Here is a 27,498-nt window from a genome sequence, read left to right on the forward strand (position 1 = left end):
AAGGACTTGTGGTGTAAATTTCCGGCCGAGGAACGTGAAGGGCCGAACCCTCCTAACAGAAGACTGTGATAAAAGCCGTTTCTATTGACTACTGAGTTTATTATTCATTAATGTGATGCCCGAGGGTAACTATGCGCTATATAAAACTCCAAATAAATAAATAAAAGCACTATCGAATAGCACCACCTAAGGCGCACTTTGTTTACTGTGGGCGTTATAGTTGCTGGTTTAAAAATACGTCATTTTTGTGGGTGTTATAATTATGGGGAGGTTGTAGAGCTGCACTGACCTGAAAAGAAGCATATTCGCGCTATAAACACAATTTCCCGCCTTTTCTTGACATGCGTGGATGTGTGTCTACCCTTGTTTACGGGGGAGTAAGTCTTTCCTGTCTTTGTCCCAAGCCTTTTATAAATAAACAATTCTTTTTTCTATACTCGAGTAGCTAGCAAAGGCCACCTTGAAAGCGCTTTGATGCCTCATCAAGTGTAGGGAAGCGCTATCCGAATGCTGAGGTATAGCACAGAGGCCTGCTGGGAGCCTGGTCCAGGAACTCCCTGCTCTCACTGCCCTGTCTGTGAAATAATATCTCATATCGCACCCCCTCCTCCAGCCTCGGTGCCGCCTGTGGTTGTTGCAGCCCTCTGCTCCTTACACACTCTGTTTATTAGGTCTCGCCTGTCGATGCGCATGCGCATCGAGCAAGCGAGACTATTGCGAGTTATCCACTCTTTATCCACACTGCAAGGAATCGTGGCGATTCCTTGCAGTGCCCGTGACTTTTAAGGTCAATGCGCATGCGCATTAAGCTTATGCGCATGCGCATTGACCTTAAAAGTCACGGGCGCGTGCATGTCCGTCTTTGTTTACCCGCTCCGCCCCCTCCCCTTCCCGCCGTGTCGCATTTCTCCTCCCCCCTCCCCTCTCTTCCCTCCAGCTTGTTGTTTGTATAATTTAACCCGCTCCGCCCCCTCCCCTTCCCTCCGTGTCGCATTTCTCCTCCCCCCTCCCCTCTCTTCCGTCCGTCCGTCTTGTTTTCCTCTATTTTTCTTGATGCTCAGTCTTCTTTCCACTGCATCTGAGGCTAAAAACGTAAGTTTCATTCTACGATTCACCTTTACGTTTCTTTTGCTATGCTTGTTAGTTTTTGCTCTTTGGTTTTGCTACGTGCCGTTGCTGTTATGAGTAAAAGATTAAGTCGCCAGGGCACAAATGAAACTGCCCGCCCCCTCCCCTTCCCTCCGTGTCGCATTTCTCCTCCCCCCTCCCCTCTCTTCCGTCCGTCCGTCCGTCTTGTTTTCCTCTATTTTTCTTGATGCTCAGTCTTCTTTCCACTGCATCTGAGGCTAAAAACGTAAGTTTCATTCTACGATTCACCTTTACGTTTCTTTTGCTATGCTTGTTAGTTTTTGCTCTTTGGTTTTGCTACGTGCCGTTGCTGTTATGAGTAAAAGATTAAGTCGCCAGGGCACAAATGAAACTGCAATCAGCGAGACGTTCCACTTCCCTGCCAGGCTCCCTCGCACCTCTCTCATGCTGACGCATGGAAAATAGTGCTAATGCGAAACATTTTGTTATTCTGAAGGCAGAAAATTACTTTAAATGTTCCACTCAGATAGAAAATCAGGGTCTGTGTACGTATTGTGAACTTTCAGTTTTCAGGTACTGTTTTCACTGAAATGAATGATTGAATCACTTTTGTTTTCAGCACATCCTGTATTGGTCGACATTCCTCATCTATAAGAATTTGAAAAAAAGCGGATGACATTTAAAGTTTTTTCTTTGGCATCATTTCCTGCCGAACATGGGCCACAAGCACTAACTGCACTAGTAATTGCATGATTTAGTGGAGCTCTTATCTAAAACGAAGACAATGTTTAACGTAGACAATGTTTAACAGAGCTACTGCATCTATGCAACACTCGGAACTAGGTTTGCTGAATCTCTCAATATGCAAAGCCAGTTGAGTTTTTAGACCAACAAATTCACATGCAGTTAATCCATGGACAATCTGTATGTTTACATTTGTCTCGAATGTATTCATTATGGGTATAGACTAGTTTCACTGATCGGCCGTAGGCACACAGATAAAACTGAACAGTGCATGTGTATGCCAGCCTCCAAAACACTGTGCTGGCAATGCCCATGCCATTCAGACTGAGGCTGTCCCAATTGGTGGCTGGAATGAGGGTGAAGGACCACACCACAGAGGCACTGCTTCAACTGCACTGGCTATCCGCTGCTTCTGTGTCGGATGCTCCTAAGCAATGCATCAACAGTAGTAGGTTACTTTGAATAGGGGAGTTCAGGAGGCAAATCACAACCATCTCCGAAACTGGGGAAGCAAAGACTCAAACCAGTACATGGTGGGATTATAGACTGCATGCCAAGTAGAGAAATCTGCTTACTTGAATTCAAGTATTTATTGTGACAAACGAGCTTGGGGAAGATAAGGGGGAGTGGCAACGCAGAGTAGAAGGGAAGTCGGAATGCCAACATATGGAGTTGACGTCAGTTAAATACAACATGAGAATTCCACTATTAAGTGCTTGAAATAACCAATTAAATGTGAGCACGTGCAGTAAATAAACAGAACAGTGATGACAAATTATCATTCTCAGTATTCATCTGGACATGAAATGCAGCTGTGCAAACTTAAAATAACTCTGTGGGGGTGTGTTCTTGGAGGGGAAGGGGCTCATGCTAAGTATTGCCTGAGAGCCACTTATGCACACATCAAGCCTCTTTACATTCACCCCCAAAATCTTGCTAAACCCTACGATCGTCAGGTTTTTAGGTCTTGCCTCAACCCCTCACCCTCAACCCCTCACTCACCCTCACTCTCACTCATCCTCACTCACCCTCAACCCCTCAACCCCTCACTCACCCTCACTCTCACTCATCCTCACTCACCCTCAACCCCTCACCCTCACTCACACTCACCCTCAACTCCTCACCCTCACTCACTCACCCTCAACCCCTCACTCACCCTCACTCACCCTCACTCAGCCTCAACTACTCCCCCTCACCCTCACTCACCCTCACCCTCACTCACCCTCACCCACCCTCAACCCCTCACCCTAACTCACCCTCACTCACCCTCACCCACCCTCAACCCCTCACCCTCACCCACCCTCAACCCCTCACCCTAACTCACCCTCACTTACCCTCAACCCCTCACCCTCACTCACCCTCAACCCCTCACCCTCACTCACCCTCAACCCCTCACCCTCACCCACACTCACCCCCACTCACCCTCACTCACCCACCCTCACTCACCCTCACTCACCCTCACTCACCCTCACCCTCACTCACCCTCAACCCCTCACCCTCACTCACCCGCACTCACCCTCACCCTCACTCACCCTCACTCACCCTCACTCACCCTCAACCACTCACCCTCACCCTCACTCACCCTCACTCACCCTCACCCTCTAACCCTCACCATCACTCACCCTCACCCACCCTCACTCATCCTCACTCACCCTCACCCACCCTCAACCCCTCACCCTAACTCACCCTCAACCCCTCACCCTCACTCACCCTCACTCTCACTCATCCTCACTCACCCTCACCCACCCTCAACCCCTCACCCTCACTCACCCTCACCCACCCACAACCCCTCACCCTAACTCACCCTCACTCACCCTCAACCCCTCACCCTCACTCACCCTCACTCACCCTCAACCCCTCACCCTCACTCACCCTCAACCCCTCACCCTCACCCACACTCACCCACACTCTCACTCACCCTCAACTCACCCTCAACCCCTCACCCTCACTCACCCTCACTCACCCTCAACCTCATGCTAAAGATTTACAAAAAAACCCATAAACAATTCTAAAAGCACTAACTCTAATGCTGCGAGACCTATTGCATTTCTAATGCTTGTTTCCCCAAGGCTCTCTGTCTCTGTTTACATTTCTGACCCTTTCTTATAAGACTCGTGGCTTCTTCCAAGCAACATTTCGGCGCCCATCTCTGGCGTGGCTCCGTTGTCTCCTACTCCTTGTGGGGGCCTGGTCTCCATCCCAGAGTCGCACACAGTCACCCGGACACGACCACCCATTGATGCCGTGATGACGCAGTCTGTGGGTCCATCAAGGGATGCAACTGTCCAAACACACTCCAATGCTCTTCCTGCTCGACCGAAGGCCTTCCATCGTCTGTCTGCTCCAAACTCGCGCAAATGCAACATTTCCCGAAATTCAAGACCAGATGGAACCGCTCATCAAACCCAAAAGGCCGTTGGGTCTCCTTGAGACTCTCGCCTCCCATCATGCACTGCGGCACAACGGTTGCACATCTCACGAAGAGATACAGGGGCATATTATCTACAGTCTGCGATAAATAGCGCAAAGCGCGCAAAGCGCAATTTAAATTATCACCGGCTATCGCTGGATATCATCGTCGTGTCAGCGTCGTATTAGCAACGCTTAGCTGACAGGCGACGTGAAATCCTGCGATAGACTGCGATAATGAACATTAGCGTGTGAAATGCGATGATTTCACAGCGCTAATGTCAAGCTTGGTAATAGGGGAGTGTGGACTCAGCCTTACCATCCACCTCCCATAGGCATTAATGGTAAGTCAGATTTTATACAGGCGATAGATTATTGCGATGATGGGGGCTTAGCCCGCCTTTTCTCATCGCATCGCTGTTCAAGGGCAGCGTTGGTAATACCACGATATAGGTTTTGTGGGAAGAAGGGAACGCCTACTTTGCATCTCATTAGTAATGTATATCACTAAGATGCGTGGCGTTAGCAATTTAGCTGCTAACATGTGCTGATGCATGTTAGCGCCGCCTTGGTAATAGGGCGATAGGATTATCGCCGCTTTAGCGGCTAAAAGTGCTGCTAAAGCGGCGGAACTGCCCTTGATATTATGCCCCACTTTTTTTTTTTAACAGAGTTTTATATAGCGCAAACTTGGCCCGAAGGTATCGGGTATCAGAGCGCTTTACAGAGCACCAGTTGCGTTACATGAGGACACATTCATTTTTGTAAGGCACGGGGAGATTAGGTGACTTACCCAGAATCACAGGAAGTTCACTTCCATTTTCTATTGTCCTCCTTCACTTTCTAATGGTAATGCCTGCTGTCAGCCCACAACTCAGGATTCATATGGGCAGTCGCTAAGGTGAGGGGGGAGGGGGGATTCCACTTGGAGGTTTCAAGTGATCCCAAACAACTCGAACCTCGATTCTGGTGACTATTTCATCTCAGTTGGAAGCTCTGGCTGCTTTTGCTCAGCTGAACATCTGCCCTTAGGGAGTGATATCAGCTGAACATCTGCCCTTAGGGAGTGGCATCTTTACCCGACAGGCCATTCTTGCACTGCATCTGTCCAGGAGCAAGAGTGCTGTGTTTGTGATGTCAGCATATCCCATGCATAAGTATCGTCTGACTTAACCCCTTAAGCGCTGCGCCCGTCCAGCGGCCGACGGCACCACTACCTCGGGAGTGCTGCCGTCGGCCGTTGGACGTTCCAACTGCACCTGCGCAATGGAACGTTCAGCTCTGGAGCGAGTTAACGACAATATCCTCCCCTTCACTGCAGATTCGCTGTCATCAGCTCCAGCAGTGCCAGTTTTAGAAACAGGAGACAGACCACAATATTTGAATCAGATCATAATCTGACAATCATTTAGCCCTCATGTACCTGCTCAGTTATTAACAATGACACCCGATGCAAACGGCTCCTGGAAGGATGCTGCAGTTCTGCAAATAGATGTTTTCTGCATAGTGACGTTTTTTCTCCACTTGGCACATACCAGACCATCTCTTGCGTAGTTTGCAGATTTTAACAACGAGTGTTTCTATCTCAAATAGGACAAATAGATCAAAATATACAAAAAAATGTCCACGTGGGGTGGGTCACAGTATGCGCTCCATAACAAATGTTAACTGGTCACTTTCATTTGCTAATTGCTGTGTTGAGGTCTTAAACTGGAACTAAGGAGATTACCCCCAGATGCATCAACAACCCAATTTGCAATTCCTTCATAGCGAAAAATACCGATTCGCTATTAAGGAATAGCAAAATGGAATGTATCAAGAAATCACTAAAAAAATAGCGATTTCTTAGAATTCCTTAATTCCGACTCACAAATTGCGAGTCGTAATTAAGGAATACCTCCCCATTCATTCCTATGGGCCTGGAGGCCCATAGGAATGAATGGAAAGACAATCTCAATTTGCGATTCGCAATTAGCGAATCGCAAATTGAGATTGCGATTTCAAGGGTGCAGGGGTGTCCAAAGGACACCCTGTTGCACCCCTGAAATTGATCTGTGCACATATGTTGCGCACACACATGCCCTTAGGGCATGTGTGTGCGCAACAGGAAACTTTGAAAAATGCACTTTAGTGCATTTTTCAAAGTTTTTGCAAATTACCATGAAGTTGTACTTCATGGTAATTTGCGTGCCCTATTAGCGAATTCACTATTTTTAAAACTTTCATGCATTGCATGTAAGGAATCTCAATTTGAGATTCCTTAAATGCAAATAATCGCAATTTAGCAATTTCTCTATTTGCGATTTTTGCATTTGGGATGATGCATCCCAAATGCAAAAATACCGGTCGCAAAGGGACAGATTCTGAGAATCTGCCCCTTTGCAAGCAGATTTTTGTTTGATGCATTTAGCTGTACATCTTTCCTGAGACAGACTTAAAGTATCCTAGAATTACAGAACAGTTAATGTGCCCAGAATGTGCAGCATTAGGCTGCAGAATTTGTAGGTCTGGTTGAAATTTCAATTACACTAGAGTTTTTTCAGTAAATGAGCATTACTCTGTGATGCGGAATTACTGATAATTCTGCACTTACTCCTCCTTTCGTAATTATAAGCAATTGGGCGGGAATCCTAACACGAGAGCACATTTAGCGAGTGCGAGTGGCCGCTCGTCGTTTGTGTTCTGCTGCATTTAGTGCTTCTTAGTGCAAAAGGCAACCGGCCTTCGTCCATTTTGCAAAAAGCACTAAATGCAGAATATCTCTTCTCATGTAATTCAAGAGTAATCTCACAGAATTTTTAGGTTATTCTGCGTGATTACGCTACACTGAATTACCCAAGCTACTCCCACCCCTAATAATTTGCCTTTTGTTAGTCCCTGATTTAGCGGACTCTCTTGCATCATTTCGTTCTCCCTTGTTGCATCATTTCAGTGGCCCGGGAAAAGCAATGAAATTCACAAGTTACAGGTAATTTAAGTAACTATAATTTACGCCCTTGCCACGCGTGCGCAGTTTTGTCATCAATGATGTTATTTCAGATGTCACATTGATGTTTTAAATGGTGTTATAGAACACGCCACGAGTGATGCAATATGTGAGATAATAATCAGTGCAACGGGGAGGGCGTGAGTTATAGGTACTTAAATTAGCTATAACTGGTAAATTACAGTGAAGGTTTTTTTGGGGTTAAAATGTAGCATTTTAGCTGACATTTTCACCAAACTCTAATGCCACTTTAACCTTTGTTTTTTCAGTGAATTTCTCAGTAAAAAATAAATGTGAAGTAAGATATTATTACTGTACCTCACTATAACATCACTACAACCTTTGTTTTTTTCAGTGAATTTCTAGTTTCTTTTGTTTTACTTAAAGTAAGATTTTATTACCCTTTGAGTGACTGACCCCTCCGTGCACCGCCTTTGGTGATGTCATCAATGATATGATTGAACGTCATTAGCAGAGCATGGAGGGGGCACAATCTATATTTTGCTTGCTGAACTATAACTGGTAATTGTTACATCCCTTTAAACTTTGTTTTTTACAGTGAATTTCTAGGATTTTTGTTAATGTAACTTGAGGACTATTTTCTATACCTAGCTATATCACCTATTTAACCTTTTTTTCAGTGAATATCAGTTTGTTATGGTAAAGTAAGATGTTATTACCATACCTAATTATAATGTCACTTTAACCTTTGTTTTTTTTCAGTGAATCTATGTTTTTTGTTTTTTTTACATAAAGTAAAATATTATTGCAATAGTTCGGTATAACGTCAACGTTATCTCCAGTTTTTATTTTGAATTTTCAGTAGTATGCTTTAATTGTTCAACTTAATACCTGTTATTTTCTTTTTGACTTTCCGCAGGTCCCACAGTACTCCTACGGGACACCTGTGACCAATGGGAGGTACCCAAAGGGGCTGCATGTGGGTTTTACTTCCTGTTCCGAGTCACTCTGAAGTACTGTGGGACCACTGAAAAACAAAAAAAAATTGTATTTAGCATGAATGAGTGTTTTTCATTTAAGTTTGAAACTTCAGTCTTTCTGACCGAGCTCGTTTATGAGAATGTCTTGAGCCTTTTTGCACATTCGGCTTGTTTTTAGGTGTTTTGGTTGTCAAAGACCACACGTGAGTATCTTGGGACTTCTGTGGTCGTACAGCAGGACCTAGGGCACACACCAAAAAGCATGCGAATGGTTGAAATCATTGTCTTGCTCGACTTCGAACAAGTTCCAATCCTTTTAACTTCATTTGGGATTAGACCTTAAGGCACCTTGTGCTGGGCCCTCGTGTTTTTTCATGATTTCACCTATTTTGAGGGAATTCTTCTTAAAATGGCAATACAAGAGCAGAGAGAAGATCTTTAAGAGGAGCAGGAACTAACTTCAACATCTGTGAGGCCTTCATTAGCCTGACAGTTCTTCACTATCCCTTAAGGGCAGAAGAAGGTGGCTGCTGAGATATTTATTTATTTAAAGAGTTTTATATAGCGCTGGCTAGACCCGGAGGTAACAGAGCGCTTTACATGAGAATCAACAATGTAACAGAACAAGTTCAACAAATTACGCAATACATCAACAAATAGGCAATACAATTAGGAGGGGAGAGAAAGGAGATTGAGAAGTAGTGGAGGGGGCAGGGGAGGTGAGAAAGGGAGGAGAAGGGAAGAGAAAATAAGGAGAGACGAAAAGAAGTCTGTCTAAAGACCGACTAGGTAGGTGACGACCAAGGTGGGAATCCACAGCCCATCTCCTCTATAGCTAAACCAGGTAGCTCCATCGGGCGTCAGACAAAAAGTTCAGTCTCAATACATTGAGAGAGGAGAGAAGGAGATACATAAAATAAAGGGAGGATGCGGGAGGAGACGACAGGAGAGACGAAGGGATTTCTCTTGCAGTTCCACCAAAACACATCCAGATGAGACATCAGGAATGTGGAAACAAATGAGGTCTATGCACCCCACATGCCTGCAGAGAGCAGAGCAGTAATGTGATGACACAGAAGCATCCACCTCTGCATCATGACCATCTGTAGCACCTGGGACAGTGGTCCATCTAAAGGCCTCCAGATACACCCAACACCATCCCTGCATGCCAACATATGGTGAATTGCTGTTGGAAGGTCCAGAAAGTGGCCATCAAACAGCAAATTACCACCACCCAAGATTAGCTGGTGGATCGAACACCATTGTGGGCATAAGTAGTGTTTGTTTTTCCTATCCCGAAGGTTTGATTTAGGTTTTTTTTCTAGTCGTAAGTTGAATTCCCCTCAAAAATAAAAAAGAACACTTTTGAAAAATTTTAGGAACACAAAAAAGTTTCTTGTTAGAACCGCCTTCTTGGATTTAAAAATGGAAAAAATGTAATGATGTTTGTCATGTGTGGTTGCATGTTAGAATATCATATGAGAGTCTATTCGTAATAATAAAAGGTAAGTTCAATGCTGTAAGTGTAGTTAAAACCTAAATACGTATAACAATAGGTTTACATCAGAAGCATTAAGATTTAGCTTCATATTTGCTTTCCATTTTTAATGCAGACCGGACACAAAACATTAGAATTTATAACCCCCCACCCACAGATTTTGTTGAATTTTTCAACCTCAGCATGTTGTGGTGGTCAGTAGGACCTGGTCTTCTAAAGCGACGGTGTGAGGGAATCCCCCAGATGTGCCTCACCCCTGTACGGGAGACTCAGTCATTTTATCGACTGACTGAGCTGCAGCGGGTGACTTGACGCGATGGGGCAGCCCTGGGCGAGCTAATCAGGCGCAGGGGTGACATTTGATGTAGCGCCAGGACTGGAAAAAAATGAAACTGTAAAATAGCGCTTACTGCGTGAACTGCTTAATGCAGCAGGCTGGTGGAGGGGTGGGGCGAGCGTACACATACTTTTGTAGGTTTTCAGTTTCAATGTTAACTTTAAAAAAATCACAGTAGCAGTTGTAAAGATGCCCTGATACTAGGTCAGCTTATCACTGGAGATGCTGGCAGAAGTCAAGGGCAGGATTCGTTCTTCACGACCGTCTGCTGCACATACATTGTCTTGTCCTCACCTGGTATATAGTGGTCAGTTTTGGAGGCCTCAGCAGGCATGTAGGGGCGGATTCACTGAACTAACTTAAGACGAAATCCTAAACTTACTACTTTTGGTATTCACAGAAGTTAGGATTTTGTCTTAAGAAAGACTTAAAACCGTCGGTGTGGCGCATTTTCCCGCTGTGCGCTGAAGATTCGAAAATCCCGCGGTTCATGACGAGCTCAGCTCGTCATGAGCGTACGAGAGGTGTACTTAATGACGAGCTGAGCTCGTCATCAGCGTCGAAGGAGTTAAGACAGATTTAAGACAGAATCCTAACTTAAGTCTGTCTTAAGTCTGTCTTAAGACAAAATCCTAACTTCTGTGAATACCAAAAGTAGTAAGTTTAGGATTTTGTCTTAAGTTAGTTCTGTGAATCGGGCCCGTAGTGTTCAGATTCAAAGTAACGTGGATTTCAGATCTCACCTGGAGTAGAGCTCTGGTGGCCTCACCTGGAGTACAGTATTTACGTTCAGAGACCTCATCAGAAGCATTGTGTCCTCATCTGTAGGTCTCACCTGGAGTACACTGTTCGGATCCTGAAACCCACTGCGAGGATCGTATTCCGTTCTGGAGGTTTCGCATCACGGGTAGCGCCTAGACGAGCCACCTGGACGAGCGTTGAGCTCGAAGGATTGACTTGGTATAGACTGGTCGGATCTGAGGGTCTTGCTTGTTTTATAGGGTTGACGTCTGGGTGCGTCACCAGGAAATTTAGGGTTCATACCTGGAGGAGTTACCTGGAGATTGGTGCTCAGATGTGGAGCGTGCACCATGCACAGGGTTAATGCCTGGAGGCCTCAGCCGAGTATGGTGCTCAGGTCGTGAGTATAGGGTTCAGGATCTGGAGGAGTTTCCTGCTGTGTACTCTTCAGATTAGGAGGCCACATCTTTTTCAGCCAGATGTGAAGGCACTAACAGTGTCCGGATTGAGAGTCCACTCCTGGAGTGTAGAGCTCAGCCGTTGCGGCCCGCATAGGGAAGAGTAGTGGGGTGGTGGTTAGGGCTTGGTGTGAGTCAGAGAAGTCGACATATGACGGGAGAAGTTACATTAAAAAAAAAAAATAATAAAACCACCTTGCGCTCACCGCATCGCCGACTCAGCGATGCGGTAAGCGCAAAAAAAAAAATATATATCCATATGTTTTATGTAATTTAACTTATCCCGTCCAATGTCAGCTTCCCCTGCCCCTACGCTAACCAATCACACCATTAGCCCTTGCCTTAGAACTAAAAGGAGACTAGGCCCTCACAGCCAATCACAGTCCTTCTCGTAACAGCCATCAGAAATCAAACCCCAAGCCCTAGGTCCAATAGATCCCTGGCCACAAAAACCAAACAGAAGACCCTAATCCTACCACCAATCATCCCACTAATCCTAAACCCTAGATCCAATAGAATCAGTGACCATGTGACCAATCAGAACATCTGTAGTTGTGTTTAATTAATGGAAGGCACATCTGTCGTTTTGTTTAATTTCTGGAAGGCTGTAATATTGCTTCAGTTCTGGGGGCACATCTGTAGTTATGTTTCAGTTCTGGAAGGCACATCTGTAGTTTTGTTTAATTTCTGGAAGGCACATCTGTAGTTTTGTTTCATTTCTGAAGGGAACATCTATAGTTTTGTTTAATTTCTGGAAGGCACATCTGTAGTTTTGTTTAATTTCTGGAAGGCACATCTGTAGTTTTGTTTCATTTCTGAAGGGAACATCTGTAGTTTTGTTACATTTCTGGAAGGCACATCTGTAGTTTTGTTTCATTTCTGAAGGGAACATCTGTAGTTTTGTTTCATTTCTGGAAGGCACATCTGTAGTTTTGTTTCATTTCTGAAGGGAACATCTGTAGTTTTGTTTCATTTCTGGAAGGCACATCTGTAGTTTTGTTTCATTTCTGAAGGAAACATCTGTAGTTTTGTTTCATTTTTGTAAGGCACATCTGTAGTTTTGTTTCAATTCTGGAAGGCACATCTGTAGTTTTGTTTCAGTTCCGGAGGCAGAACTTGGCTACTGAATCCATTGCTTGTTTGACATCTGAAACACCATTCCTGGTTCTAAAGTGCACATCTGCCTGGTTCTGGAGGACAATGTGAGAGTATTCTGTCCACTTCTGGAGGCCTATTTTCCAAGCCAATAAAATGGTAGATCAGAAGGGAGATACCATTGGAGGCGGAGGCGAGTGCAGCACATGGAAGGAGCTAAATGTGTATGGCCTGAAAAAGAGGGAGGGGAGGTGTGCCAGCGATATAAACACCTCTGCACTATGACTACAGAAGGGGAAGATAATTTATTTTAACTTTGAAATGCTCTAGTTTTAGGAATGCACAAAGCAAGGCATTATGGAGATATAATTGAGACCTTTACACATTCAATAAATATAAATACAGAATGGGAGGAGAGAGATTTGATTGGTGGATTTAAATGCCCCAAGGTTACAGACACAGGAGCGGGCGCTATGACTGACATATTTACACACCCCTAAAAGAAACCACAACATTTCGGGGAAGCCTAAACATTCCATTAATGCAAAACCAGAATGCAAACAAAGCAGTGGGTGAGAGCTGGCCTCTCATTGGACCAGAGCTTCCGCCCTCCATCACTTGGAGGATGAAATTTTAAGACCCACACATTTTGAACGCACTTTTATGCAGTGTTTCGCAAGTACAAGTGAATGAAAAGGAGATCACGTGATCAAAACTGTTACTAAAAGACACGCTCACGAGAAAGAGTGTGGGAAGTGGTTGAAGGCTAGATACGGAAGACACAAATAAGAGATGACGCCAGTACTTTCTAAACATGACTGTTTGCGGTGCCATTCCTCAAAATGAGGCTGCACTTCCTACACAATGCAGAACATGTGAAACTCTACAACACAAATAAAATGGCTTTGATGCATAGAAAATACATGAAACCTTTTAGACATACCAGGATTAACGTGCTCTTCGGGTTAATATAAAAACAACATGATTCATGAATCACAAAAACAAGGAATTTGACTTTCTCAATAGCCATGAGTTACATACACAGGAAATGATGGACAGGGGAGATAAGAGGGACAAACTTGAATATCCCAGGGATAAAAATAGAGACGAAGGTATGGACAGAGGGCAGCTTGGAAACAAACACTGATCTTTGTCAGCGGTGAGACTGCAAAAGAGGATCTGAGTACAGAGCTGCAGCAGAATGGAGTTTTTTTCAGTGGCCCCAGCACTGAGTACATCAGTGAAACACTTGAACTGTGCAGGGGGCGAATCCTGCCCCATAGCCTTGACTCACTCATGCCTCACACAACTGCCTTGCCCTCCTCCCAGTCCTCGCCGTGACTTGGCCTACATTCATGCCCACGCAGCGTGACCACGCCCTGGCCTGCGTTCAGTCCAGCGCAGGGTAGGGGTCCTCGGGTCTCAATCAGGGCCCTTGCAGGGGGGCCATACCCTGGCCTCTGTCCGGACCCTTGCAGCAAGGCAGCGCCCTGGCCTCCATCTGGGTCCTTGCAGTGTGGCCACGCCCTGGCCTCTGTTCGGGCCCTCGTAGGGTGTGGGTCGCCGGGTCCCGATCAGGGCCCTTGCAGGGTGCCCACACCATGGCCTCTCCGGCCCTTGCAGCCTGGCTGCGCCCTGGCCTCCGTCCAGGTCCTTGCAGTGTGGCCACGCCCATGCCTGCGTCCGGGCCTTCGCAGTGTGACCATGCCCGGGCCTCGATCTGGGCCTCCGCAGGGCGGCCATGCACGCAACACCATCAAGGCCCTCGCAGGGTGACCCTGCCCGGGCCTCGATAAGGGCCCTTGCAGGGTGGTAGTCCCCATGTCTCTATCTCAGACTTGGCCGAATGGTGACCTCCTGGCCTCCATCCCTCTCTTTTTTTAGGTCTAGCATTCGAGACCTCTTGTATATACTTTAGTGTATACTTATATGTGTATGTACTTTGTGGGCTCTGGAAATCAGCCCTAGGACTTGTCAGCTTCTGCTTAGGGACTTTTTTTCTGTTCAACTGCATCTATTTAATTGTCTTGATAGAAAACGACCAGCAGAGGTCAGTAAAATACCAGAAACACTTTAGCATTCTCTAGACTGCAGTCCATAGAAATTGTCTTCCACGAGCATTGTAGGAGCGCTCTGTTTGTTTACTCCGCCGGACATTTTGTTGTTGTTGGTTTCATTGTGATCGCCCTGCACGAGTCTCCGCCCCGCTCCCGCCTTCCCAGCTGACCCGCCCTCGCCCCTCCCCTTCTACCATCCACATGTGACAGATGCACTTGCGCGCAGTGGTTACGCGCAGCGGTCGCGCCGAAGGTGCGCCAAAGGTAAGCCCGTCTACGCCCGTCCACGCCTGGTCCGCGCCAAGCGCCAGACCCCCTGGTCCTCGTACCTCCCACCTCCCCCGCATTACTTACGATGCCACCACCCTCCTAGCCCTTAACCCTGGCCGACTCCCCCACTGCATCCAAGCCACGCCTGGACACACCCATGGCCCCTTCTCCTGCAAATCCTGCAAGTTCGACGGCAGCGAGATCAACTCTTCATCCACGGACACAAACCAGATATCTGACTCCAACTACCTTAAATGCATCCTGCTCAACACCCGCTCAGTCCACAGACACGCCATCGAACTTTGGAATCTACTAGACACCATCTCTCCCGACGTCGCCTTCCTGACAGAAACATGGATGAATGCCTCATCAGCCCCTGACATCACCATTGCCATCCCGGAAGGATACAAGATCATCCGTAAGGATCGCACCGACCAAACAGGAGGAGGCATCGCTATCGTCCATAAGAACTCCATCCGCATCTCAACCAGCTCAGACGTCAACCTCGCTAGCGCCGAACACCTTCACTTCCAGATCCACACCGACCCCAAGACCACACTCAGAGGCACTCTCCTCTACAGGCCTCCAGGACCCCGTGCAAAATTCAGCGACGTTATCACTGACTTCATCACCCCACACGCCCTCCCCTCTGAGGAATACATCCTACTGGGAGACCTCAACTTTCACCTTGAAAAGAGCAACGACAGCAACACCACCTCCCTTCAGGACAATCTCGCCAACCTCGGACTCAAACAACTTGTCTCTACGCCCACCCACATCGCATGTCACACACTCAACCCCATCTTCACCTCCAGCAAACATGTCTCCTTCAGTCACACCACTACCCTCCAGTGGACGGACCACAGCTGCGTACACTTTTTCTACAATAAAACCACCACTCACAACCGACCTCAACCTACTTTACGGAGAAACTGGAACAAAATCACTATCGACCAGATCTCCTCATCGCTTCTTCAAAACCCACCTGCCCACTCCTTAAACCCCGACCAAGCAGCGTTTAACCTCACCCAATGGCTATCCAACAGCGCCGACATCCTAGCACCGCCGAAAAAACGTAAAATCAAACTTGGCAGCAAAAACGCCTCCTGGTTCAATGATGATCTTAAGAAATCGAAGAAACTCTGCCGCTCCCTCGAGAAGGCCTGGAAAAAAGACCCAAACACCAGCACCAGGGACGCCTTCAAAAAAGCCACCCGCATACACCACCAACTGATCCGGACTGCCAAGAAAGCCGCATTCAAAGACCGACTAGACAACAACGCCCACAACAGCAAGGAACTATTCAACATCGTCAAAGAATTCACCAACCCCTCAGCCAACTCCAACGACATCACCCCCTCTCAAGCCCTCTGCGACTCCCTAGCCTCGTTCTTCCACAACAAAATTGCAGACATCCACAACAGCTTCGACATCCAACCCGGAGACCATCCCACCCAATCTTCTGCCGTACCTGCACCCCCCTCGAACATCCTTAACGACTGGAACCCAATCTCCACCGAGGACACCATCCGCCTGATGAACTCCATCCACTCAGGATCCCCCACAGACCCATGTCCTCACCACATTTTCAACAAAGCAGACTCCATCATAGCACCACACCTCCGAGACGTCATCAACTGCTCCCTCAACTCCGCCACCTTCCCGGAAAGCTGGAAACACGCCGAACTCAGCGCCCTTCTGAAAAAACCCACAGCGGACCCCACCGAACTCAAAAACTACCGCCCCATCTCGCTCCTTCCATTCCCGGCCAAAGTCATCGAGAAAGCCGTCAATAACCAGCTCGCCGCCTTCCTCGAAAGCAACAAATCCCTTGACTCCTCACAGTCCGGCTTCCGAGCCAAACACAGCACGGAGACCGCTCTCATCGCAGCAACAGACGACATTCGAACTCTACTGGACAACGGAGACACAGTCGCCCTCATCCTCCTCGACCTCTCCGCAGCCTTCGACACAGTCTGCCATAGCACTCTTCTACAGCGCCTCAAAAACATCGGGATCCAAGGAAAAGCACTGGAATGGATCACCTCATTCCTCACCGGAAGAACCCAGAGAGTCCGCCTCCCACCATTCAAGTCCGAGGCCACTGAAGTCATCTGCGGCGTACCCCAAGGTTCCTCACTCAGCCCCACCCTCTTCAACGTATACATGAGCCCCCTCGCGACCATCGCTCGCCAACACAACCTCAACATCATCTCCTACGCAGATGACACCCAACTGATCCTATCACTCACCAAAGACCCCAACACCGCCAAAACCAACCTACATGAAGGTATGAAAGAAGTAGCAGAGTGGATGAAGCACAGCCGTCTGAAACTGAACTCAGACAAAACAGAAGTCCTTATCTTAGGCACCTCCCCCTCCGCTTGGGACGACTCTTGGTGGCCAGAGGCCCTTGGAAAAGCACCCATTCCGACGGACCACGCACGAAACCTGGGCGTCATCCTGGACTCCTCTCTCTCGATGAACAGACAAGTCAACGCAGTCTCATCTTCATGCTTCAACATCCTCCGCATGCTCAAAAAAACATTTCGCTGGATCCCCACCGAAACCAGAAAGACAGTCACCCATGCACTGGTTACAAGTCGCCTGGACTACGGAAACACCCTATACGCCGGTATCACCGCAAAACTCCAGAAAAAACTCCAACGCATCCAGAACGCATCAGCCAGACTCATACTAGACATCCCACGCAAAGACCATATCTCTAGCCACCTGAAAAACCTTCACTGGCTCCCCGTCAATAAGAGGATTACTTTCCGCCTCCTAACCCACGCTCACAAAGCACTCTACGAACTTGGACCCGAATGCCTCAACACACGACTTTCCTTCTACACCCCCCCTCGCCAGCTACGATCTTCCAACCAAGCCCTTGCTACCATTCCTCGCATCAATAAAACCACCATGGGAGGTAGATCCTTCTCCTACCTCGCAGCTAAAACCTGGAACTCACTCCCCACTCACCTACGTCTCACACAGAACCACCTAGCGTTCAGAAAGCAACTTAAAACCTGGATATTCGACAAGTAATTCCCTTCCCCTCCTCAAGCGCCTTGAGACCCTCTGGGTATATAGCGTGCTATATACATTTCTGACTTCACTTGACTTGACTTGTTTTCAAATCTTGTATTTGATATGAACACCGTAGGCCCTGATTTTATATTAAAAACAGAGCTTTCCCAATGAAAGGCAATATTCGCTCCATGTGTTCCCATACCTGGCATGTCACGCAGTTTGGTGCTTACTTTCCCTCCATGTTCAAGACCAGTAGATGTTTCAGCACCCAGGCTAATGTGCTGCATAGCTCAATACATATAAGGTCCCAAAGGCGAGACCATTTATATTGCAAATGCTTGTCTGCTAGAGGTGTGCTTCCTGTTTTTTCTACTTTTCCCACTTCAGTGACGACAGGGATTGGGTGGAAGTATTTGGGCGGTTGTCCAATGACACACTTGGAATCACCCTGCTAGGCCAACAGCGATTTTACTCGCTTGCCAGCCTGGCAGAAAGGTTCAGGTGGCGTGCTCTCACGCCACTCTGACCCTGCCGTGTCTCCTGGAGGCCCTCGGACATACTTCCTCCCCTCATATCCACAGCCTCCCTGGAGCCACATCGCTTCCTCACTGTCATTGCACACCTTCCGCTCTGGGCTATCCGCTAAATTTATGTTTCTTGGAATACCCAATGTGCTTCCTGCTCCCTGCACGCGGTGTCCACCCCTGGATGAACTTCCAAAAGTCCTGTTTACACAGGAAGTCAGCAAGAGAGCAGGCAAAGACATAGAAAGAGGACTTATAAATGAATGGACCAAGGTTTTCGGTACAAGGTTTTCGCTTTAGAAGTCAAACTGCAGGTCCCAGGAGTATTAAAGTACTCAGTTCTCTTACTCCAAATAACAACAGAAATAGCAACAGCAGTGGTTATTATTATTGTTATAAATATTGATAGTATGTATAGTGTTAGCATTATTATTGTAGTTATTGAGGATATTATTTTTATTATTATTGTCGTAATTATTGGCACTGTTTTTTTATTGTTGTTGGTATTATCATTATTATTGAAAAACAAGAGTGTTTATAATAAGAATATTAAGAACATTACATTGATTGAAAGATTGAGTGATTGATTTACTGATTGATTGATTGATTGATTGATTGATTGATTGATTGATTGGTCGATTGACTGACTGTTTGATTGATTGATTTGATCTACTCTAGCTCCCTGGCTCCAAGACAATTCCCTCGCCGTAGCTTCATTTTCGGCTGGACAAGAGCACGTTAATTCTAACACCACAGCAGCAACCACAATACTAATATAATGCTAACACCAGCACAACAACCACAATACTAATATAATACTAACACCACTGCAACAACCACAATACTCATATAATACTAACACCACTGCAACAACCACAATACTAATATAATACTAACACCACTGCAACACCACAATACTAATATAATACTAACACCACTGCAACACCACAATACTAATATAATACTAACACCACCGCAACAACCACATTAATAATCTAACACTAACACCACAGCAACAACCACAATAGAAATATAATACTAACGCCACTGCAACAACCACAATACTGATATAATACTAACACCACAGCAACAACCACAATAGAAATATAATACTAACACCACCGCAACAACCACAAAATATAATACTAACACCACAGCAACAACTACAATACTAATATAATACTAACACCACAGCAACAACCACAATAGAAATATAATACTAACACCACCGCAACAACCACAATACTAATATAATACTAACACCACAGCAACAACCACAATAGTAATATAATACTATTACCACCGCAACAACCACAATACTAATATAACACTAACACCACCGCAACAACCACAAAAGTAATACAATACTATTACCACCGCAACAACCACAATACTAATATAACACTAACACCACCGCAACAACCACAAAAGTAATACAATACTAACACCATAGCAACAACCACAATAGAAATATAATACTAACACCACCGCAACAACCACAATACTAATCTAATACGAACACCGCATCAACAACCACAATAGTAATCTAATACTAATACCACCACAACAACCACATTAATAATCTAACACTAACACCACCGCAACAACCACAAAAGTAATACAATACTAACACCACCGCAACAACCACAATACTAATCTAATACGAACACCGCATCAACAACCACAATAGTAATCTAATACTAATACCACAGCAACAAACACAATAGTAATCTAATGGTAATACCACAGCAACAACCACAAGAGTAATATTACAATACTAACACTACTGCAACAACCACAATATTAAAGTAATACTAACACCACAGCAACAACCACAATACTAATCTAATACTAACACCACAGCAACAACCACAATAGTAAAGTAATACTAACACCACATCAACAACCACAATAATAATCTAATACTAACACCACATCAACAACCCCACTAGTAATATAATACTAACACTACTGCAACAACCACAATAGTAAACTAACACCACAGCAGCAACCACAATAGTAATCTAATACTAACACCACAGCAACAACCACATTATAAATATAATACTAACACCACAGCAACAATCTGAGTACTATGAATGAATAATGTGCTGGTACTCTCCCTTTAATGTACTGCACCAAAGCTGAGAAGTGCCAGTACTCTCCCTTTAATGTACTGCACCAAAGCTGAGAAGTGCTGGTACTCTCCCTTTAATGTACTGCACCAAAGCTGATAAGTGCCAGTACTCTCCCTTTAATGTACTGCACCAGTGCGGAGAAGTGCTGGTACTCTTCCTTTAATGTATTTCACCAGGGCGGAGATGTGCTGGTACTCTTCCTTTAATGTACTGCACCAGTGCGGAGAAGTGCTGGTACTCTTCCTTTAATGTATTTCACCAGTGCGGAGAAGTGCTGGTACTCTTCCTTTAATGTACTGCACCAGTGCGGAGAAGTGCTGGTACTCTTCCTTTAATGTATTTCACCAGTGCGGAGAAGTGCTGGTACTCTTCCTTTAATGTACTGCACCAGTGCGGAGAAGTGCTGGTACTCTTCCTTTAATGTATTTCACCAGTGCGGAGAAGTGCTGGTACTCTTCCTTTAATGTACTGCACCAGTGCTGAGATGTGCTGGTACTCTTCCTTTAATGTACTGCACCAGTGCTGAGATGTGCTGGTACTCTTCCTTTAATGTATTTCACCAGTGCGGAGAAGTGCTGGTACTCTTCCTTTAATGTACTGCACCAGTGCGGAGAAGTGCTGGTACTCTTCCTTTAATGTACTGCATCACTGCTGATAAGTGGCGGTACTCTCCCTTTAATATACTGCACCAGTGCTGAGAAGTGCCAGCGCTCCCCCTTTAATGTACTGCACCATTTATGAGAGGTGTCTACACTCTCCCTTTACATGTACTGCACCAGTGCTGATAAGTGCTGGCACTCTCTCATTAAATGTCCTGCACCAATGCTGAGAAGTGCCGGTACTCTCCCTTTAATGTACTGCCCCAGTGCTGAGGAGTGCCGGCACTTTCTCTTTAAATGTCCTGCACCAATGTTGAGAAGTTGAGAAACAACGGTTTTGTCCCTTTCAAATGAAAGAAATGCAAGCACTTGGTATCGGAGGGTACCCACTCATTTCAAGCACTGTTGACGATTGTTGACTGACTTCATAATTCGATGCAGTGGGTGTGGTCCAGCCGAACCTTGTGATTGGCCGAATCCTGCCTCCCAGGTTCGAACTGGTGGCTTTATCATCGTGGTGTCTAGGAGATGCCTCTGTGTTAACGCTGGTGAAAATGGTGGCCTTGTGATGTGCAGGTGTCTACACTGGTGCAGTCGTGCTGCCACCTGCATACTCGCTCACCTGCCCATTGCATCAGCCCCTGGTTCATTCACTTATGTGAGTAAACAGGAGGAGCAGAAGAGGAGGAGGCTCTACAGAGTACTGGCAGCTGAGGATGTAAAGACCCTCAGTCTTGTGCAGTATCAGGAGAGTGGACAAGGCAGGTAGATACAGCATTTGTAAGTACAAGTAGGGTGTACAGGCACAACTCTGCTGTGTGTGAAGAGTAGTCAGAGGAGCGGCTTGTGCGGGTAAACTGGGGTGAGCATTTAGATGCAGGTACTGGATGATAGCAGTTAGGTTGTTGAAAGTCAGATGCGGGTACTGGGTGGTAGTAGTTACAAATGTGCACATTGGTACTGGGTGGTAGTAGTTACAAATGTGCACATTGGTACTGGGTGGTAGTTACAAATGCGCGCATTGGTACTGACTGGTAGTTACAAATGCGCGCATTGGTACTGGCTGGTAGTTACAAATGTGCGCATTGGTACTGGGTGTTAGTAGTTACAAATGTTCACATTGGTACTGGGTGTTAGTAGTTACAAATGCGCACATTGGTACTGGGTGGTAGTAACAAATGCGCGCATTGGTACTGGGTGGTAGTTACAAATGTGCGCATTGGTACTGGGTGTTAGTAGTTACAAATGCGCACATTGGTACTGGGTGGTAGTAACAAATGCGCGCATTGGTACTGGGTGGTAGTTACAAATGTGCGCATTGGTACTGGGTGTTAGTAGTTACAAATGTTCACATTGGTACTGGGTGTTAGTAGTTACAAATGTGCACATTGGTACTGGGTGGTAGTTACAAATGCACGCATTGGTACTGGGTGGTAGTAGTTACAAATGTGCGCATTGGTACTGGGTGGTAGTTACAAATGCGCGCATTGGTACTGGGTGGTAGTTACAAATGTGCGCATTGGTACTGGGTGTTAGTAGTTACAAATGTTCACATTGGTACTGGGTGTTAGTAGTTAAAAATGTTCACATTGGTACTGGGTGTTAGTAGTTACAAATGTGCACATTGGTACTGGGTGGTAGTAACGAATGCGCGCATTGGTACTGGGTGGTAGTTACAAATGTGCGCATTGGTACTGGGTGTTAGTAGTTACAAATGTGCACATTGGTACTGGGTGGTAGTTACAAATGCGCGCATTGGTACTGGGTGGTAGTTACAAATGTGCGCATTGGTACTGGGTGTTAGTAGTTACAAATGTTCACATTGGTACTGGGTGTTAGTAGTTAAAAATGTTCACATTGGTACTGGGTGTTAGTAGTTACAAATGTGCACATTGGTACTGGGTGGTAGTAACGAATGCGCGCATTGGTACTGGGTGGTAGTTACAAATGTGCGCATTGGTACTGGGTGTTAGTAGTTGCAAATGTTCACATTGGTACTGGGTGTTAGTAGTTACAAATGTTCACATTGGTAGTGGGTGTTAGTAGTTACAAATGTGCACATTGGTACTGTGTGTTAGTAGTTACAAATGTTCACATTGGTACTGGGTGTTAGTAGTTACAAATGTTCACATTGGTACTGGGTGTTAGTAGTTACAAATGTTCACATTGGTACTGGGTGTTAGTAGTTACAAATGTTCACATTGGTATTGGGTGTTAGTAGTTACAAATGTGCACATTAGTCCTGGGTGTTAGTACTTACCAATGTGAACATTGGTACTGGGTGTTAGTAGTTACAAATGTTCACATTGGTACTGGGTGTTAGTAGTTACCAATGTGAACATTAGTACTGGGTGTTAGTAGTTACAAATGTGCACATTGGTACTGGGTGGTAGTTACAAATGTGCACATTGGTACTGGGTGGCAGTTACACATTTGCACATTGGTACTGGGTGTTAGTAGTTACAAATGTTCACATTGGTACTGGGTGTTAGTAGTTAAAAATGTTCACATTGGTACTGGGTGTTAGTTGTTACAAATGTTCACATTGGTACTGGGTGTTAGTAGTTAAAAATGTTCACATTGGTACTGGGTGTTAGTAGTTACAAATGTGCACATTGGTACTGGGTGTTAGTAGTTACACATGTTAACATTGGTACTGGGTGTTAGTAGTTACAAATGTGCACATTGGTACTGGGTGTTAGTAGTTACAATTGTTCACATTGGTACTGGGTGTTAGTAGTTACAAATGTTAACATTGGTACTGGGTGTTAGTAGTTACAAATGTTCACATTGGTACTGGGTGTTAGTAGTTACAAATGTGCACATTGGTACTGGGTGTTAGTAGTTACAAATGTTCACATTAGTACTGGGTGTTAGTTGTTACAAATGTGCACATTGGTACTGGGTGTTAGTAGTTACCCAATAACGATGATAGGGACTGATCCCTGTCTTATAACTCCTATGACAGACTTACAATTACGCCGCTTTTTAACTTTGGGAGCTGTTAGATTAAGGGGAATTGAGAATGCAGGCACTCTGACACCTCTTACACTTTCTCTTCCTCTTCTTTCAGCCCAGCCGCTTTGAATTCAACATCACTCGGCGGTGGGCGCCATCTTGAGTGAGGAAGGTGAGGTCAGCGCTATAGTCGCGCCGTCCTCCCGCCCTCCCTCCTTCCTATATAATGTGTCTCTCATTCAGACGGAGCAGCGGGCGCGCCGGTTGCGCGCCGAAGCCGCGCCTAAGCGAAGCCCATCTGCGCCCGTCCGCGCCAGATTCGCGCCGGGCGCGGGCCATGCTGTTCCAACCCTCCCTGTTCTTAGGTATGACTCTGCTGCCCTGCTCTCTATGCGCCCGACATTAGCAAGTCCCTCTTGTAATGCTCTCCCCCTCACTGACCACCTCTGGGGCCCTCTTTCTTGCCGCTCATGCGGATGGTCATCCTCTAGTCCCGTCAGCCCTATCTCTCCCCTTCCTCTCCCCCCCCCCCCCTCACAAGACGACCTCCTTTAACTGTGGTCTCATCAATGCCAGATCTTTAGCGCGTCACGGACAAGACATCCATAACCTTATTGTGTCATCCGACCTTGACGCCCTATTTATCACTGAATCCTGGCTGCATGACGCTTCCAACCCCGATCTGGCAACCGCCCTCCCTCCAGATTTTACCATCTTCAGGCGGGATAGACCCATCGGTCGGGGAGGCGGGCTGGCCATTATTGTAAAGAAATCCTTCAGGTGCCATACATTCGACCTGACCTCCCTCAAGGATTGCGAGTCTCTTGGCTTTGTTATCCAAATCAATCCTTCTTCCTCCCTCTCAGGAGGTCTCGTCTATCGCCCCCCCCCCCGGGAATGCCGCATCATTTTTGGACTCCCTCGACGAAACTCTGGCAGCACTCCTGACCCACTACCCCACTTTTACCCTTCTTGGGGACTTCAATCTTCACTTGGAATCCTGCACCGACCCCCACACTCTTAACTTCCTTCACTCACTTGAGATCTTTGGCCTTTCTCAATCAGTCTCCTATCCTACCCACTGTGCCGGGCACACTCTGGACGGCATTTGCACAAACTTAGCTTCCTTAGATGTCTCTCCCCCATTACCACAAATATGGACAGACCATTGCTTTATTCCCTTTTCCATTAAAACTAAATCCCTGCTGTCACCTCTCACCAAACACTCTCATATTCCTTTCCCCATCAATTGGAAGAAGGTAGCTGAGTGCATCAAACTTAATCCCCAACCTTCTGTCCCCCCCCCTCCTATCACTGGAGATGCATCACAAGACTCCACAAACTTTCATCTGTGGATTGACAGAGTGGTCTCTGCTAATTCAAAATCCGCCAGTTCAAAATCAGTCCGAGGCAAAAAGAAGCCCAATGCCCCCTGGTATACTCCGGCCCTCACTGACTGTCACCTTAAGTGTAGGATTTTGGAAAGAGAATGGAGGAAATCTTACGATCCCTCATCCAGATCCACATACATCCTTCAGAGGAAACAATATCTTTCTAATATAAAAAAAGCAAAAAAGGCATTTTTTACTCTAGCAATAGTCTCAGCCAAACAGAAACAACAAACGATTTTCAATATAGTAAAGTCTTTCACTCACCCAAAGGCACTGGCACTCGAGATCCCCCCTTCACAAACTCTCTGCGATCAAATCGCAGATTTCTTTGTGGAAAAAATCAATAATATTCACAAGGATTTCCCCCCTTTACCTACTCCAATTCAAGACACTGACACAACCATTCCCTCACTGAATCATTTTACAACAGTCTCCCTGTTACAAACGCAAAAAGCCATCTTGGCCTGCAAATCAGGTGCCCCCACGGACTCCTGTCCCCCAATCATCCTACACTATCTTATTGAGGCTGTCAACCCTGTAATTAATGCCATTGTGAATGAATCTCTTAACTCTGGCATCGTCCCCGCTGAGTGGAAGAAGGCTATAGTTAAGCCCCTCATGAAAAAACAAAATAAATCCCCAACTGATTTGTCCAACATGCGCCCAATTTCCCTTCTCCCAGCGCTAGGCAAAATCACTGAGCAGTTAGTTCATGAGGAATTAAAAATCTTTGTGGAAAACAAACGCATCCTTCACCCACAGCAATCTGGCTTTCGCCCGGGCCACTCTACAGAAACTGCTTTGATTGAATTATCAGACACCATCAAGTTCTTGCAGGATGAGGGCAGACAGGCTGTTCTCATTCTGCTCGACCTAACCGCGGCCTTCGACACCATCTCACATGTCATTCTAATTAATAGAATGCGTGAGATTGGTGTCTCGGGTTCCGCTCTTGCTTGGATAACATCATTCCTGTCCAACCGTTCTCAAACTGTTTCCTTAGGCCCCTTTCTTTCTGGCGAACGTCCCACCACCTCAGGTGTGCCTCAGGGTTCCATCCTGAGCCCTCTCCTTTTTAATATATATATGGCCCCCCTTCTCACGTTGATCGAATCTCATGGGATCCTCGTGACTTCCTACGCTGACGACACCCAGCTTGTCGTCACCATTGACAAAAGAGTCTCGGATGCTGCCCTTAGATTTCAAAACTGCCTTTCCCAAGTCTTCTCCTGGCTCAACTTGAATCATCTCAAATGCAACAGCGCCAAAACCGAAATAATACCTCTAGGTAAAGGCACACTCTTTTCCCCCAAAGACTGGTGGCCCCATAACTCCGAAGCACCACAGAGCGCGGTCTCCTCAGCCCGCAATCTTGGAGTTCAATTTGATTCATCCCTCAGCTTTGATGAGCATGTGCGCATAACTGCAGGGCGCTGTTTCAGTCTGATCAGGCAGCTAAAGAAATTTTTTAATTTTCTGCCTATTTCAGCCAGGAAATCAGTCGCGGTGGCGCTCATCCTCTCCCGGCTGGATTATTGTAACGGCCTCCTAGCAGGCATAAAGAAATCTTCCCTTAAAAAGTTACAAAGTGTTCAACATGCAGCAGCCAGGCTTGTTCTGAAACTCCCCCGTAGGTCCTCGGCCTCTGCAGCCCTTAATGCCCTTCATTGGCTGCCCCTCCATAAGAGAATTTTATTCAAGCTTCTAGTCACTGTCTTTAAATCCACCAGGAGCACGGGTCCATCCTACCTGATCAAGCGCTTCCAGCGTTATATTCCAACTCGCTGCCTGAGGTCGTCAGGCGCCAATCTAATCACTGAACCCCGAATAAAACTAAAAACCAAAGGCGGAAAGACCTTCTCATTCCTGGCTTCTAGGGCATGGAATCGTCTTCCCCCCAACCTTAGGCATGCCCCCTCAGAAAGCCTTTTCAGGAAACTCCTGAAGACTTGGATTTTTTCTCAGTCCGACTCATCAGTCCTCGCAGCTATTTGATTCTTGCTCCCCTTTGTTGATTCTCTGTGGGCTCAGCGCCAAGATGCTCCCTCCGGAGCGAAAGTAGCGCTTTACAAATGCTAATAAATATCAAATATCAAATATCAAATTATGTACATTAAAGACACTATGGGTATGCCTTTGTTGTACCTGAGTGGTAATTACTGTCCCTTACTTCATGTTTAAGTAACATATTGACGTGTGTTCTCTTCCATGAAGTTGTACAGCAAATCAC

At 46.1% G+C, this 27,498-nt stretch overlaps 1 protein-coding gene across 1 annotated transcript in view; it reads left to right on the top strand.

Moving 5' to 3' along the window:
- RALGDS (ral guanine nucleotide dissociation stimulator) overlaps nt 1-27,498 on the top strand; it is a 436,172-nt gene that overhangs the window by 21,831 nt on the left and 386,843 nt on the right. The gene's annotated exons all lie outside the window — the stretch shown is intronic.

The sequence above is a fragment of the Lissotriton vulgaris genome, chromosome 5 (assembly GCF_964263255.1).
Source record: "Lissotriton vulgaris chromosome 5, aLisVul1.2, whole genome shotgun sequence".
Classification (NCBI taxonomy): domain Eukaryota; kingdom Metazoa; phylum Chordata; class Amphibia; order Caudata; family Salamandridae; genus Lissotriton; species Lissotriton vulgaris.